General features: G+C 43.5%; 1 pseudogene; it reads right to left on the bottom strand.

The window, feature by feature from the left end:
- Positions 1-10,553: 10,553 nt before the first annotated feature.
- LOC128566428 (histone-lysine N-methyltransferase 2B-like) lies at positions 10,554-13,083 on the bottom strand (annotated as a pseudogene).
- Between the last annotated feature and the right edge of the window lie 1,517 nt (positions 13,084-14,600).

Below are 14,600 nucleotides of genomic sequence, written 5' to 3'. Positions count from 1 at the left end.
GGGACTACAGGCGCCCACCACAACGCCCGGCTATTTTTTTGTTGTTGTTGCAGTTTGGCCGGGGCTGGGTTTGAACCCACCACCCTCGGCATATGGGGCCGGCGCCCTACTCACTGAGCCACAGGCGCCGCCCTATTATCTGCATTTTCAAAACGAGAAATCAGAACCAAAGCAGTTAAGTCACATTGTTTACATAAGTGGAAGAGCTGAAATTTAATCCCAAATTGATTTTTCCAGAACACAAGTAAAAATTCTTCTTTTTTTCCCCCAGTTTTTGGCCAGGGCTGGATTTGAACCCCCTGCCTCTGGTATATAGGGCCAGCACCCTACTCCTTTCAGCCACAGGCACCACCCATTAAGTATCATTTTTTATTTCTGCTTATCATTTTTGCCTATGGGAATGTTTATGATTTCTGATTTGGCCATCCAGCATATTAGCTTTTCTTCCTAATTTGGATTTTGTGTGCCACCCAGACCTTCCTTCAAATTGTTCATAAAAATATTAATTAATGGCTCGGCACCTGTGGCTCAAGTGGCTAAGGCACCAGCCACATACACCAGAGCTGGCGGGTTTGAATCCAGCCTGGACCCTCCAAACAACAATGACGGCTCCAACCAAAAAATAGCTGGGCTTTGTGGCGGTGCCTGTAGTTTCAGCCACTTGGGAGGCCAAGGCAGGAGAATCGCTTGAGCCCAGGAGTTGGTGATTGCTGTGAGCTGTGATACCACAGCACTCTACCCAGGGGGATAGCTTGAGGCTCTGTCTCAAAAAAAAAAAAAAGGGTGGCGCCTGTGGCTCAGTGAGTAGGGCGCTGGCCCCATATGCCGAGGGTGGGGGGTTCAAACCCAGCCGCGGCCAAACTGCAACAAAAAAATAGCCGGGTGTTGTGGCGGGCGCCTGTAGTCCCAGCTGCTCTGGAGGCTGAGGCAAGAGAATCGCTTAAGCCCAGGAGCTGGAGGTTGCCGTGAGCTGTGTGATGCCATGGCACTCTACCAAGGGCAATAAAGTGAGACTCTGTCTCTACAAAAAAAGAAAAAAAAGGAAAAAAAATTAAGAGAGACCCTAAAAGGGCCCTTGTGATAAATGCTAAACGTTTCCTTCTAGGTTGGAATCAGTCACTCACCGGATACAGTTTTTTCAGATAACTAGGAGTAAATTTTACTGTCTTGTTGGCTAATTCAGCTGTCATCATCTTGTACACAATAGCTAAAGGTATGTTTTCTCATGCCTCTGGCATCTCCCCAGGCTACCAATCTAATACCCCAATTAAAAAAGTACTACAAAAACATTCCTTTCCCACCACCGTCACCTAAAATAATTTATATAAGAAAAAAATAGTATTTGTCTTAATGTAGCTCAACTTTTCTATACTGAAATAATAGTGATTTTTCCCCAGTGATCCCTAGTGATTATTACTTTTCATCTTACAAATCACCTCTTTGATAAACTTTTCTAGAATCTTGATAGAGGTGGATACAAACAATTGTGAATAGCTTCCAAATTTGTAGTCCCTTTCTAACAATGTCAGTGGGTTACAATGTGACCTAGGGGAGGTCACTCTTTTAACGGAGGCCTTTCCTTGAAAGGAATGAACAAATTCAACCTACCATTTAGGAAGCTCACTGGGTTAACTACATTTATTTGGCTTTTGCCACAATCTTTGAAGTCAACATTATCTCTATTTTATAGATGAGAATACTCAAGCTTGAAGAGATTTAAAACTTTGCCTAAAATCACTCAGATTTTTAGTGGTAGAGCTGCTAGGTGTGTAATCTCCAAAGTGGTGATTTTTTGCAAACTCTTCGGGATTTAATTTATTTTGGGACTGCCATTAGCTGTTCATTTGTATGCAAAAAAAAACAGATTTTTTGAGGACCTAAGCACTCCCTATCCAACTAGAAGATAGCAATTCCCCAAGTGTTTTCAGAGGAACACTGATACCTCCAATAGCCTCAGGATAAAGCAGTTCTACCATCAAATGTTTGACATACGTTTCATACTACTGTGATTCCCTTGGAGATTAAAAGGGCTCTGAGAAAAGAAACTTGTTTAGCTTTCTTGAGCCACAGAACTAGAATATCATGTAAAGATGGTCATTTTTTTTTTTTTTTTCATTTTGACTCTTTGGGACCTGATGTTTATCCAGCAAAACAATGAGATTTTTGTGGGGTTTTTTTGTTTGTTTGTTCTTTTTTTGCAGTTTTTGGCCAGGGCTGGATTTGAACCCACCACTTCCGGCATATGGGGCCAGCGCCTTACTCCTTTAGCCACAGGCGCCACTCAAAACAATGAGATTTTAAAACATATTTTTCTTAGGGTGTATGGCACACATCTTAGGGGTGGGGCACAATTTTAAGAGGGGCTTGGGGCAGCTCCTGTGGCTCAAAGGAGTAGGTTGCCAGCCCCCTATGTTGGAGGTGGCCGGTTTAAACCCAGCCCCGGCCAAAAAACTCCAACAAAAAAGAAAGAAAAAGAGGGGCTTTACCTAACAAATGCAAACCGTGTAACCTAATTGGTCATACCATCAATTAACCTGAAACAATAAAAAAATTATCTTAAAAACATATATTCTTAATTAAATTCCCATATCTTGTACTTGGATAGCGCTTTAGCATTTACCAAAAGGCCTCCTCTCTTGACGTGTCATTTGGCTTTACCACAGCCTCGTTTTACAGATGTGTTGTTACCTTAAAAGAATTTGCTCACCACATGACAAGGAGGGCAGAGCCAAACTGAAATTCACAGTCACATTTTTTCAAACCAAACTCAGTACTCTTTCCCATAACTACCCGTAAGGTCCCGGTTTTTCTGCCTTGGATCATTTTAAAAGCTTGTTGACATTTTCAAAAATAAGCAACTTTGCAGAGGGGGTTGGGGTGCTGTCACTGAGCAGGCACAGGATAGGGGGGTTGGCACAACTTTTGTGTGTAGGACATGACCAGAAGAGGAACTCTACCTAACTAAATCAAATATTTTGACCTGATTGCTTGCACCTCCATATTACCCTGAAATACATTTACTTAAAAAAAAAAAAGTAGAATAATGTAAAATTGCAAAATAAAATCATAAATAAACAAATTTAAAAAACAAAAATAAACAACTTTGAGAAATGATCCAGTTTATAGTAAATATATATATATGATGAACTTTACATCACAATGGTTTTAAAACGAAAAACCATGTTTGAAATTTTTGCCTTTTAAGAAGTTAGTCCTGGGCGGTGCCTGTAGCTCAAGGAGTAGGGCGCCGGTCCCATATGCCGGAGGTGGCGGGTTCAAACCCAGCCCTGGCCAAAAACCACACACACACACACACACACACACAAAAAAGAAGTTATTCCTTAGCATCAGCAGTTTGGAGGTTAGGAATGGAAAACAGGTAGACCCTACTAGGTTTTGAGCCCTGTGGGAAAAATGATCTGATCCTGGAAACAGCAAATTAGCCCACAGCTATACCTGTTTACATAGTCGATGTGTGTTTGTTCTGTTTGAAGATCCTTCAAAAATAACAATTGTAAAAGAGATTAGTGCTTTGATCAGAGAATCTGAATCTCCTTTGTTTGACCATGAATAATTGGTCTTTGTAATGTTAATGCTTCTTTTAAGGAATATCAGATCTGTAAATGCACCTTAATTACAGACAAGCAGTTTTGGAGGGAATTTGTGACAGCATTTTATTGAAGATCTTTCCTAGTTCCCCTTCAAATCCAATTATAGTCAAAAGATTATTTCAGGCCAACCAGCAAAAAGCTGTAATTACTAGTGTTTTCATTAAGGTTCATCTAGGTCAAAGAAGTTATCTTATGGAAGAATAAGATTTAAGTCTTAAAAATGTTTTATTTTTCCTGTAAAGCACAGAACAAAAGGCAAAGCCTCAACCCAGAAGCACTTGCTAACCTGTTAACCGTAATTATGCTGACAGCGCAGAACTCTGCTTTCCCCGGACTTTACAGTTAGAAGCAGCGTGAGAGCATCCACAGCTTAAGCAATCATTGATTCCCAAATCTTGTTTTTAAATTTGAAACCAACTAAAAGATCCAATTAGAGTCTATATGAGTGCAATCTGTGGACTATGGAGAGAGGAACGTTTTTAAAAGTCCTTCTATTTTAATTCTTTGGTATTAGGTTTTTTGTTCTTAAGAAGATATGTGTTGATACAGAATGTTAGATGTTGCTGAAGATGTGAGGAAATGGAATTGCTAAACTGCAGATAGGGTGATTTAGCTAGATATGAGGAAGAATTTCTCAACAACAGAGTGAAATCTTACGTGGAGGTGGTTTCGAAGTTGCATATTTTATGAAATGGTGTGTGGCAAAACCTGGGTGCGGGGCAAGGCCTGTTTTAAGAAGGGGAGACTTTGAATTGATTGCATGTTACTGTAAAAGATATTAAGTTCCAAAATAGAAGTTTCTTTTTACCTAGCCAGAATGCTAATGACCCCCAGTGGGCAAGCACTCGTACCCTGTATATACCGGGACTAGCTGCTGCCTTCCACATCCTTGACATGGAGAGGATTTGTTTCAATATTGTGTTAACATTCAAGCTCATCATTTAAAAGATATGAATAGGGCGGCGCCTGTGGCTCACTTGGTAAGGCGCCGGCCCCATATACCGAGGGTGGCGGGTTCAAACCCGGCCCCGGCCGAACTGCAACCAAAAAATAGCTGGGTGTTGTGGCGGGCACCTGTAGTCCCAGCTACTTTGGAGGCTGAGGCAAGAGAATCGCTTAAGCCCATGAGTTGGAGGTTGCTGTGAGCTGTGTGATGCCACGGCACTCTACCGAGGGCCATAAAGTGAGACTCTGTCTCTACAAAAAAATAAATAAATAAATAAAAGCTATGAATAGAGCCTGTATGAGGGAAAATGATTATCTCTTAGGTTTAAACCCTAGGGAATTAGCACATTCCTAGTCATTTTGGGGTTTTGTTATTTTTGTTGACTTTTCCTAATTATTGTAGCAATTAGTTTTGCAGCATTGCATTCATTCCAAGCAGCAGGGATGGAAAACAGTAATCTTGTTGACCTGAAGCTGGAGATAATGTACCTAGCTTTGTTCTCCACACAGTTTAATCGAAGTGCTTTGCTAGGTGCCATGCCACACAATAGAGTGTGACTGAACCCCTCTCAAAAGCTCTCCTTCACCTAGTGAATTGGGTTGGCAATGAAAGATTTTTCTGCAAGGTCAAGGAATAACAGGTAACAGGCCATTTCAAACTTAATAATGCTTACATTTATTTAAAAGATAGCTCTCTCAGGCTCAGTGCCTGTACCTCAGCAGCTAGGGTGCCAGGCACATACACCGGAGCTGGCAGGTTCCAATCCAGCCCGGGCCTGCCAAACAACAATGACAACTACAACCAAAAATAAAAATAGCCGGGCATTGTGGCAGGCACCTGTAGTCCCAGCTATTTGGGAGACTGAGGCAAGAGAATTGCTTAAGCCCAAGAGTTTGAGGTTGCTGTGAGCTGTGATGCCATAGCACTCTGCCCAGGGCAACAAAGTGAGACTCTGTCTCCAAAAAAAAAAAAAAAAGATAAAGCTCTCAAACACATGAATACTTTAAAAAAATAATTTAACGTGTTAAAATTATCACAGGGAAAATAATAGCAGTCCTTTGGATTGTTCTTGACAATTAATGGAATCGAAAGCTGGCTATTGTAAACATTTTTTTGTTGTTGTTGTTTGTTTGTTTGCAATAATGAGGAAAAGCAAATGATTAAATGGACATGTTATTTACATTTGAAAACAAACTGCATCTTACACTGGGAAATTAGGTTACAGGCAATTTTGCATTGCAACATAAACATGTCATTAGTTTTAATTTTCCGCAACAAAGATTTTAAGGTAATTTGCTTTCATTAGAATGGAGTAGTTTCTGTTCTACATACATTATCATTGACAACCTCTATTGGCACCATTAAAGGGGTTTTTTCCTTTTTCTTAATTTGTAAGAAAAATAGGCTTGGGCTCAGTGCCTGTAGCTCAGTGCTTAGGGCGCTGGCCACATGTGCCGGGGATGGCAGGTTCAAATCCAGCTGGGGCCTGCTAAGCAACAATGACAACAACAACAACCAAAATAGCCAGACGTTGTGGCAGGCGCCTGTGGTCTCAGCTACTTGGGAGGCTGAGGCAAGAGAATCGCTTAAGCCCAAGAGTTGGAGGTTGCTGTGAGCTGTGACACCACAGCACTCTACTGAGGGCAACAAAGTGAGACTCTGTCTCAAAAAGAAAAAGAAAGAAAGAAAGAAAAATAGGCTCGATTTTTTTTCCAAGTATCTAAATATTAAGGCAAAAGTTTTACTGTCTATACCAGAGCTGAAATAGAGGGTGTGTGCACCATGCAAACGTGGCATAACCGTTGTGCAATGCCAAACTTCAGAATCCGGTGAAGGTCTACCACCGGGACTTTGTATTTTTAGTGTTTTAGGGTGCTGAGTGCACACAGTGTACTTCTCTACTATACAATGTAGGATACTAGAGAGAAAGAACAATAATCAGTTACACATTAACCATAAAAGGCCATTTCTTGGGGCAAGCCATCTATTGATCACGTAATATTGGTCAGTAAAAATGAGTCGTATTACTGGATGAAGCTCCTGAAGCAGACCCTTGTCTGGTGGGACGTCGTGACATAAGCAAATCATCCTTTTGCTTAGGGTGGTTTGAATAGTATCAGATGTTTTTTCCTCACTTTTATAGTGTAATTTACTGACTTTTCAGCTAATCAATCCTTGAAGCGACATTCTTTTTTTTGTGGTTTTTGGCCGGGGCTGGGTTTGAACCCACCACCTCCGGCATATGGGACCAGCGCCCTACTCCTTGAGCCACAGGCGCCGCCCTGAAGCGACATTCTTTTTGTTAATTTACCATACTGCACATTCAGTGATTAATCCCCTAATGTTAACTACGAGATAAGGAAAAAAATTAAAAGAAAATGAATGACGTATTCCTTTATATTACAAAATTGTTTATGAACTGGTTTTCAGCATGAGCTAGGGTTTATTTTCAAACTTAAATAACTTGTCCATGTAACCTTATCTTCCCAGTACTTCCTGCAAACTTCATACATTATGGAGTTCATAAATATAAGTAGAAGTTACCTTGAATGGCTAACACGGAGTTCACCCCACACATGGCGTTAAACCTTGATTACCATTTCTGTCATAAACCTCTCCCTTTTCTTTAAGAGATTTACCAAGCTATCATAAAAATGTATTATTGCCTCTGTCTTTGCAAAACATGAGTTTCTAAGAAGTGACTTGCCTTCTTAAACATACGCACTTCAGCTCAGAGTATGATACAAGTGCAATATATGGGTGGTGCCTGTGGCTCAAAGGGGTAGGGCGCCCGCCCCATGTGCCGAGGTGGCAGGTTCAAACCCAGCCCCAGCCAAAAACTGCAAAAAAAAAAAAAAAAAAAGTGCAATATATAAGTTGCTACATGTCAGGATGGGCAATGTGTTTACTTTTCTCTATTTTTTTTCTTATTTTAATTGTTTTTTATTAAATCATAACTTTGTACATTGATGCATTTATGGGGTTCAGGGTACAGCTTCAATATACAATGTGAAATGTTTACATTGAACTAAGTAACACATCCATCACAATTATACTCATTTCTTAATAGTTTTGAAATTTTTTTTTTTTTTTTGTGGTTTTTGGCCGGGGCTAGGTTTGAACCCGCCACCTCCAGCATATGGGACCGGTGCCCTACTCCTTGAGCCACAGGTGCCGCCCTAGTTTTGAAATTTTATGCAGAGATGAGATCTCATTACACTGTCCAGGTTAGTCTTATTCTTCTGACTTAATGCAATCCTCCTATCTAAGCCTCCCAAAGTGCTGGGATTATGGGCATGAGCCACTGTGCCTAGCCAGGATGGCCAATGTGTTTGTATACTGCATGTCACAGGGTTGAGGTGACACTGGTATTCATTATTCCCTCCTTATTTTTCATAAGTTCTTGAGAAATGAGCACATTATGTCTCCTCCAGTGATGACATATTAGTAGAAGCACACACAAATACATTTAACCACTTCACCAAAAAAACAAGGAAGAGGCTTGGAACCTGTAGCTCAGCAGCTGGGGCGCCAGCCACATACACTGGAGCTGGCGGGTTTGTATCCAGCCAGGGCCTGCCAACCAACAATGACAACTACAACCAAACAATAGTCGGTGTTGTGGTGGGCACCTGTAGCCCCAGCTACTTGGGAGGCTGGGGCAGGAGAATTGCTTAAATCCAGGAGTTTGAGGTTTCTGTGAGCTATGACACTACAGCACTCTACCAGGGGGCAACAAAGTGAGATCCTGTCTCAAAAACAAACAAATAAAAAAATAAGCAAAAGCATAAAATAATCCTTTTTTTTTTTGTAGAAACAGAGTCTCACTTTATCGCCCTTGGTAGAGTGCCGTGGCATCACACAGCTCACAGCAACCTCCAACTCCTGGGCTTAGGCGATTGTCTTGCCTCAGCCTCCCGAGTAGCTGGGACTACAGGCACAAATAATCCTATTTTTAACCTATAAGGATTTAACCTATAGGTTAAAAATAGGATTATTTTATCCTTATTTTAATCCTAAGTATAGGATTAAAGGTTAAACCTATTTACTTAACCAAACATTTGTAATAAAAGGAATAGAGGTTTTCCAGAGATATAATCAACCAAAAACAATTGGGTAGCAAAACTGACAAAGAATCTGACACCCTAAATTGACTTTGTAAAAGCTATATGGCAAGCATCACATTGATAACTCTTTTTTTTTTTTTTTGAGACAGAATCTCACTTTGTTACCCTCTGTACAGTGCTGTGGCATCATAGCTCACAGCAAGTGATTCTTTTGTCTCAGCCTTCAAGTAGCTGGGACTATAGGCGCCCTCCATGCCCTGGTATTTTTAGAGGTGAGGTCTCACTCTGGCTCAGGCTGGTCTTGAACCTGTCAGCTCAGGTGATGCACCTGCCTTGGCCTCCCAGAGTGCTAGAATTACAGGCGTGCTACACATCAATAATTCTACTGATTTATTCTCAGGAGCTGTTGCCAGTAGCATATGTCTCACAGCATAAATGCAGTAGATTCAGAATCTAAACTCAGTCATTGTTGGTTTCTAACATTTTTTTTAGAAATGTGGGTAGACACATGGCCTGTCTTTCTGTGAATTATTTCTCTCTAGAAATAGGAGATTATCTTTAATTTCCTCTTCCTATGTTCCTATCACAGAAGCCTGAAGGTCATGCAGTGGAAGGTTACTGGACTTGCATCAAGAAAGGTGACTTCAGGGTGGCGTCTGTGGCTCAAAGGGATAGGGCGCCAGTCCCATATGCTGGAGGTAGTGGGTTCAAACCCAGCCTCGGCCAAAAACCACACACACACAAAAAAAGAAAGGTGACTTCAAATTTTCATAGCCCTTTCCCTCCTCCATGAAATCTTCCTTGCTTAGCCTGTCTTGACAATACTTTCGCCTCTAGTTTTTCCTACTATCTTATGCTTTACTTTTTTTAATTCCTTTTTAGAGACAAGGATCTCACCATGTTACCCAGGCTGGAGCACAGTGGCTGTTCACAGGCACAATCAAGGGGCACCAGAGCCTCCAGCTCCAGGCCTAAAGAGATTCCCCCCCAAGTAACTGGAACTATTAGTAGATGCCGGCAGGCCAGCTCTGGCACTTAACTTTTTTTTTTCGTAGAGACAGAGTCTTACTGTACCGCCCTCAGGTAGAGTGCCGTGGCGTCACACGGCTCACAGCAACCTCTAACTCTTGGGCTTAGGCGATTCTCCTGCCTCAGCCTCCTGAGCAGCTGGGACTACAGGCGCCCGCCACAACGCCCGGCTATTTTTTTTCTTTTTTTTTTTTTTATTGTTGGGGATTCATTGAGGGTACAATAAGCCAGTTACACTGATTACAATTGTTAGGTAAAGTCCCTCTTGCAATCACCGGCTATTTTTTTTTTTGTAGAGACAGTCTCACTTTATGGCCCTCGGTAGAGTGCTGTGGCATCACACAGCTCACAGCAACCTCCAACTCCTGGGCTGAAGCGATTCTCCTGCCTCAGCCTCCCGAGCAGCTGGGACTACAGGCGCCCGCCACAACGCCCGGCTATTTTTTGGTTTGCAGTTCAGCTGGGGCTGGGTTTGAACCCGCCACCCTCGGTATATGGGGCCGGCGCCTTACCGACTGAGCCACAGGCGCCGCCCCGCCCGGCTATTTTTTGGTTGCAGTTTGACTGGGGCTGGGTCTGAACCCGCCACCCTCTGTATATGAGGCCGGCGCCCTACTCACTGAGCCACAGGCGCCGCCCGGCACTTAACTTTCTTTTTTTTTTTTTTTTTTAAACATCGACAGACTTTATTGTGGGGGGTTCCCACCTGGGACCCCACCCTCTTAAATAAAAAAGTACTTAGAAAAGAAGGGATTTAGAAACCTTTGTACATTATCTACATCCTGGGCCCCAGGGCAGGAAGGGGGCAATTGCTGGGAGGGCTAGAGGGACAGAGGCAGGGCCCTTGCCACCTGCATGCCCAAATCCACCCTGAACATGAAGGTAGGGGTGAGATGCTCTGGGAAGGATTAGGGAATCCCCAGGCTGGGGCAAGATGGCAGCAGAAGGTGTGCGGGGTCGTGGTGGGTGGCCACGGCCTCAGTTAAAGACCCCACGGCAGCGCTTGTCGCCACAGTTGCAGGGCAGCTTGTTGCTGGCATCCTCAATGGGGAACTTGTAGTCATAGGTGAGCTCCTCACGACGCAGGATGCGGCGTAGGGCAAAGATGACATTGTGTTTCTGACCCTCCACGTGGATGACACCAGAGAAGCAGTTGGGCTCCCACGAGTGGTTAATAAAGCGGGCCGCGTTGCCATGCATTGTGGCATCCACCACGTCAAAGTCATCCATGCGAAACATGCAGCGCCCGATGCCTTCCCATCGTAGAATTTCTCCCGCTTGTCAGTCAGCACAGACCGAATAACGATGAACTTTTTTTTTTTTTTTTTTGTAGAGACAGAGTCTCACTTTATGGCCCTCGGTAGAGTGCTGTGGCCTCCCACAGCTCACAGCAACCTCCAGCTCCTGGGCTTCCGCGATTCTCTTGCCTCAGCCTCCCGAGCAGCTGGGACTACAGGCACCCGCCACAACGCCCGGCTATTTTTTGGTTGCAGTTTGGCCGGGGCCGGGTTTGAACCCGCCACCCTCGGTATATGGGGCCGGCGCCTTACTGACTGAGCCACAGGCGCCGCCCGATGAACTTTTTAACACTTTTTCCCACTTGGAATCTTCAGGTCGCCTGAGCACAGTTTGCTGGTGGGTTTGAGCCCAGCCTGGGCCTGATAAACAACAATGACGACTGCAACCAAAAAACAGCCGGGCGTTGTGGAGAGCAGGTGCCAGTAGCCCCAGCTACTTGGGAGGCCGAGGCAAGAGAATCGCTTAAGCCCAAGAGTTTGAGTTTGCTGTGAGCTGTGACCACAGCACTCTACCAAGAGTGACATAGTGAGCGTCTGTCTCAAAAAAAATAATAATAATAATACTGATATATATATCTATATATATATATATATTTTTAAGACAGAGCCTCAAGCTGTTGCCCTGGGTAGAGTGCTGTGCCATCATAGCTCACAGCAACCTCAAACTCCTGGGCCAAGCGAGTCTACTGTCTCTGCCTCCCAAGTAGCTGGGACTCCAGGCACCCACCACAACACCGGCTATTTTTTGGTTGCAGCCGTCATTGTTGTTTGGTGGGCCCGGGCTGGATTCGAACCTGCCAGCTCAGGTGTATGTGGCTGGTGCCTTAGTCGCTTGAGCCACAGGCGCCGAGCCTGACACTTTTTTTTTTTTGAAAGACAGAGTAACATTTTTTTTTTTTTTTTTTTTGTAGAGACAGAGTCTCACTGTACCGCCCTCCGGTAGAGTGCCATGCCGTGGCGTCACACGGCTCACAGCAACCTCTAACTCCTGGGCTTACGCGATTCTCTTGCCTCAGCCTCCGGAGCAGCTGGGACTACAGGCGCCTGCCACAACGCCCGGCTATTTTTTGGTTGCAGTTTGGCCGGGGGCTGGGTCTGAACCCGCCACCCTCGGCATATGGGGTCGGCGCCCTACTCACTGAGCCACAGGCGCCGCCCTTCAGAGTAACATTTTTTTAAACTTATTTTGCCTTTACAGATCTTCTCATGTCAGTATAGATATAGCTCCTTTATTTTGTTAAAATTGCTGGATAATATTCCATAATGTAGATATTCTAGAATTAATCATTTACTTAATCATTAATTACTTATTGTTGGATATTTAGATGGTTGCTAACTTTTTATTATTACAAACAGTGCTGCAGTACACACTGGGATATGTCTGTCTTTATGGACATTTAAGTAATTTTGAGGAATAAATTTCTTTTCTTTTTTTTTGTAAGGACAGAGTCTCACTTTATAGCCCTCGGTAGAGTGCCGTGGCATCACACAGATCACAGCAACCTCCAACTCCTGGGCCTAGGCGATTCTCTTGCCTCAGCCTCCCATGTAGCTGGGACTATAGGCGTCCACCACAATGTCCAGCTATTTTTCTGTCGCAATTTGGCTGGGGCTAGGTTCAAACCCACCACCCTTGGTATATGGGGCCAGCGCCCTACTCACTGAGCCACAGGCATTGCCCAAGGAATGAATTTCTAAAAGTGGAATTTCAAAGTATATATTTTGTTACATGGATACACTATATAATGCTGAACTTAGGGCTTTCAGTGTGCTGATACCCAGGACAGTGTTCACTGTACCCAGCAGGTAAGTTCTTAACCCTCATCCCTTTTCCTCCCCCCTTCTTAGTCTCCAATGTCCAATCTCTTTGGGCCTATGTGTGTCCTACTTATTAGTGAGAACATGTGGTGTTGGTTTTTCCATTCCTGTGATAGATACTTCACTTAGGATAATGGTCTCCGGCTCCATCCAAGTTGCTGCAAAAGACATTTTACGTGCCTTTTTACGGCTGAGTAGTATTCTATGGTGTATGTGTGTCTATGTATACATGTATATCTCCATCCCACATTGAAAATTTTATATTTTGATACATCCTTTAAATTGCCCTCTGTATAAGGCTTTACAAAGCCCATGTTAAGTTACATTTTTATTAATATTATGACACTCAATTTCTTTTTTTTTTGGTCGGGGCCAGGTTTGAACCCACCACCTCCAGTATATGGGGCCGGCACCCTACTCCTTGAGCCACAGGCACCGCCCCATGACACTCAATTTCCCCCACAGTCTTCCTTAATCTTTCTCATTTTTGTACATCAGTTGAGCAAAAATACTCTTTCGCCGCTGTTTTATTTACATTTCCATGATACTAGGGAGGTTAAGGATCTTTCCATATGTTTATTGGCCACTTGCTTGCCTGTTTACTATCAATGACTAATTTTTTGTTGGATGCTTTTTTAAGAAATAGATTTTTTAAGAATGTGTTTTATAGGGATGGGCATGGTTGCTCACACCTGTAATCCTAGTATTCTGGGAGGCCGAGGCAGGTGAATTGCTTCAACTCAGGAGTTCGAGACCCTCCTGAGCTACAGGGAGACACTGTCTCTAAAAATAGCTGGGTGTTGTGGTGGGCACCTGTCGTCCCAGCTACTTGGGAGGCTGAGGCAAGAGAATCACTTAAGCCCAAGAGTTTGAGCACTCTACTCAGGGTAACAAAGTAAGACTGTTACAAACAAACAAACAAACAAAACAAAAAAAAGTCTTTTATGATTGTGGATATTAATCCTTTATTGCACTTTTTTTTTGTCCTAGGTAGTCACTATTTGGTGGGTGGGTAAGGGGTTGGGGTCAGCGGGATCATCTATTTGTCTTTTTTTTTTTTTTTTTTTGTAGAGACAGAGTCTCACTTTATGGCCCTCCGTAGAGTGCCATGGCATCACACAGCTCACAGCAACCTCCAACTCCTGGGCTTAAGCGAGTCTCTTGCCTCAGCCTCCGGAGTAGCTGGGACTACAGGCGCCCGCCACAACACCCGGCTATTTTTTGGTTGCAGTTCAGCAGGGGCTGAGTTCGAACCCGCCACCCTCGGTATATGGGGCCGGCGCCCTACCAACTGAGCCACAGGCGCCGCCCCATCTATTTGTCTTTTAATTTTATGGTGACACTGATTTATAAGACTCTCTGACTATGTCAGAAATTATCCTGGACTTGACTTTATTACACAGATTCTTTATACAGCATGTAGAAGTCTGATTTGATCAATCCATGAACTAACTGTTGCCATCAACTTATGCAATATGTGTTTAACCATAAGCACCATGCCAGTTCCTTGCTTGAAGTACCCTCTACTCTCCTACCTACTGTTTTGCAGTTTGAAGATTTTTTTTTTTTTTTTTTGAGACAGAGTCTCAAGCTGTAGCCCTGGGTGGAGTGCTGTGGCGTGACAGCTCACAGCAACCTCAAACTCTTGGGCTTAAGCAATTCTCTTGCTTCAGCCTCACAAGTACCTGGGACTACAGGTGCCTGGCTATTGTTTTTTTTTTTTTTGGTTATAGTTGTGGTTGTTTGGCAGGCAAGGCTGGATTCGAACCCGCCAGCTCCAGTGTATGTGGCTGGCGCCCTAGCCACTGAGCTACAGGGGCCAAAACATGAA

The sequence above is a fragment of the Nycticebus coucang genome, chromosome 15, assembly GCF_027406575.1.
Source record: "Nycticebus coucang isolate mNycCou1 chromosome 15, mNycCou1.pri, whole genome shotgun sequence".
Taxonomy (NCBI): Eukaryota; Metazoa; Chordata; class Mammalia; order Primates; family Lorisidae; genus Nycticebus; species Nycticebus coucang.
This window is presented reverse-complemented; position numbering and strand designations above follow the sequence as displayed.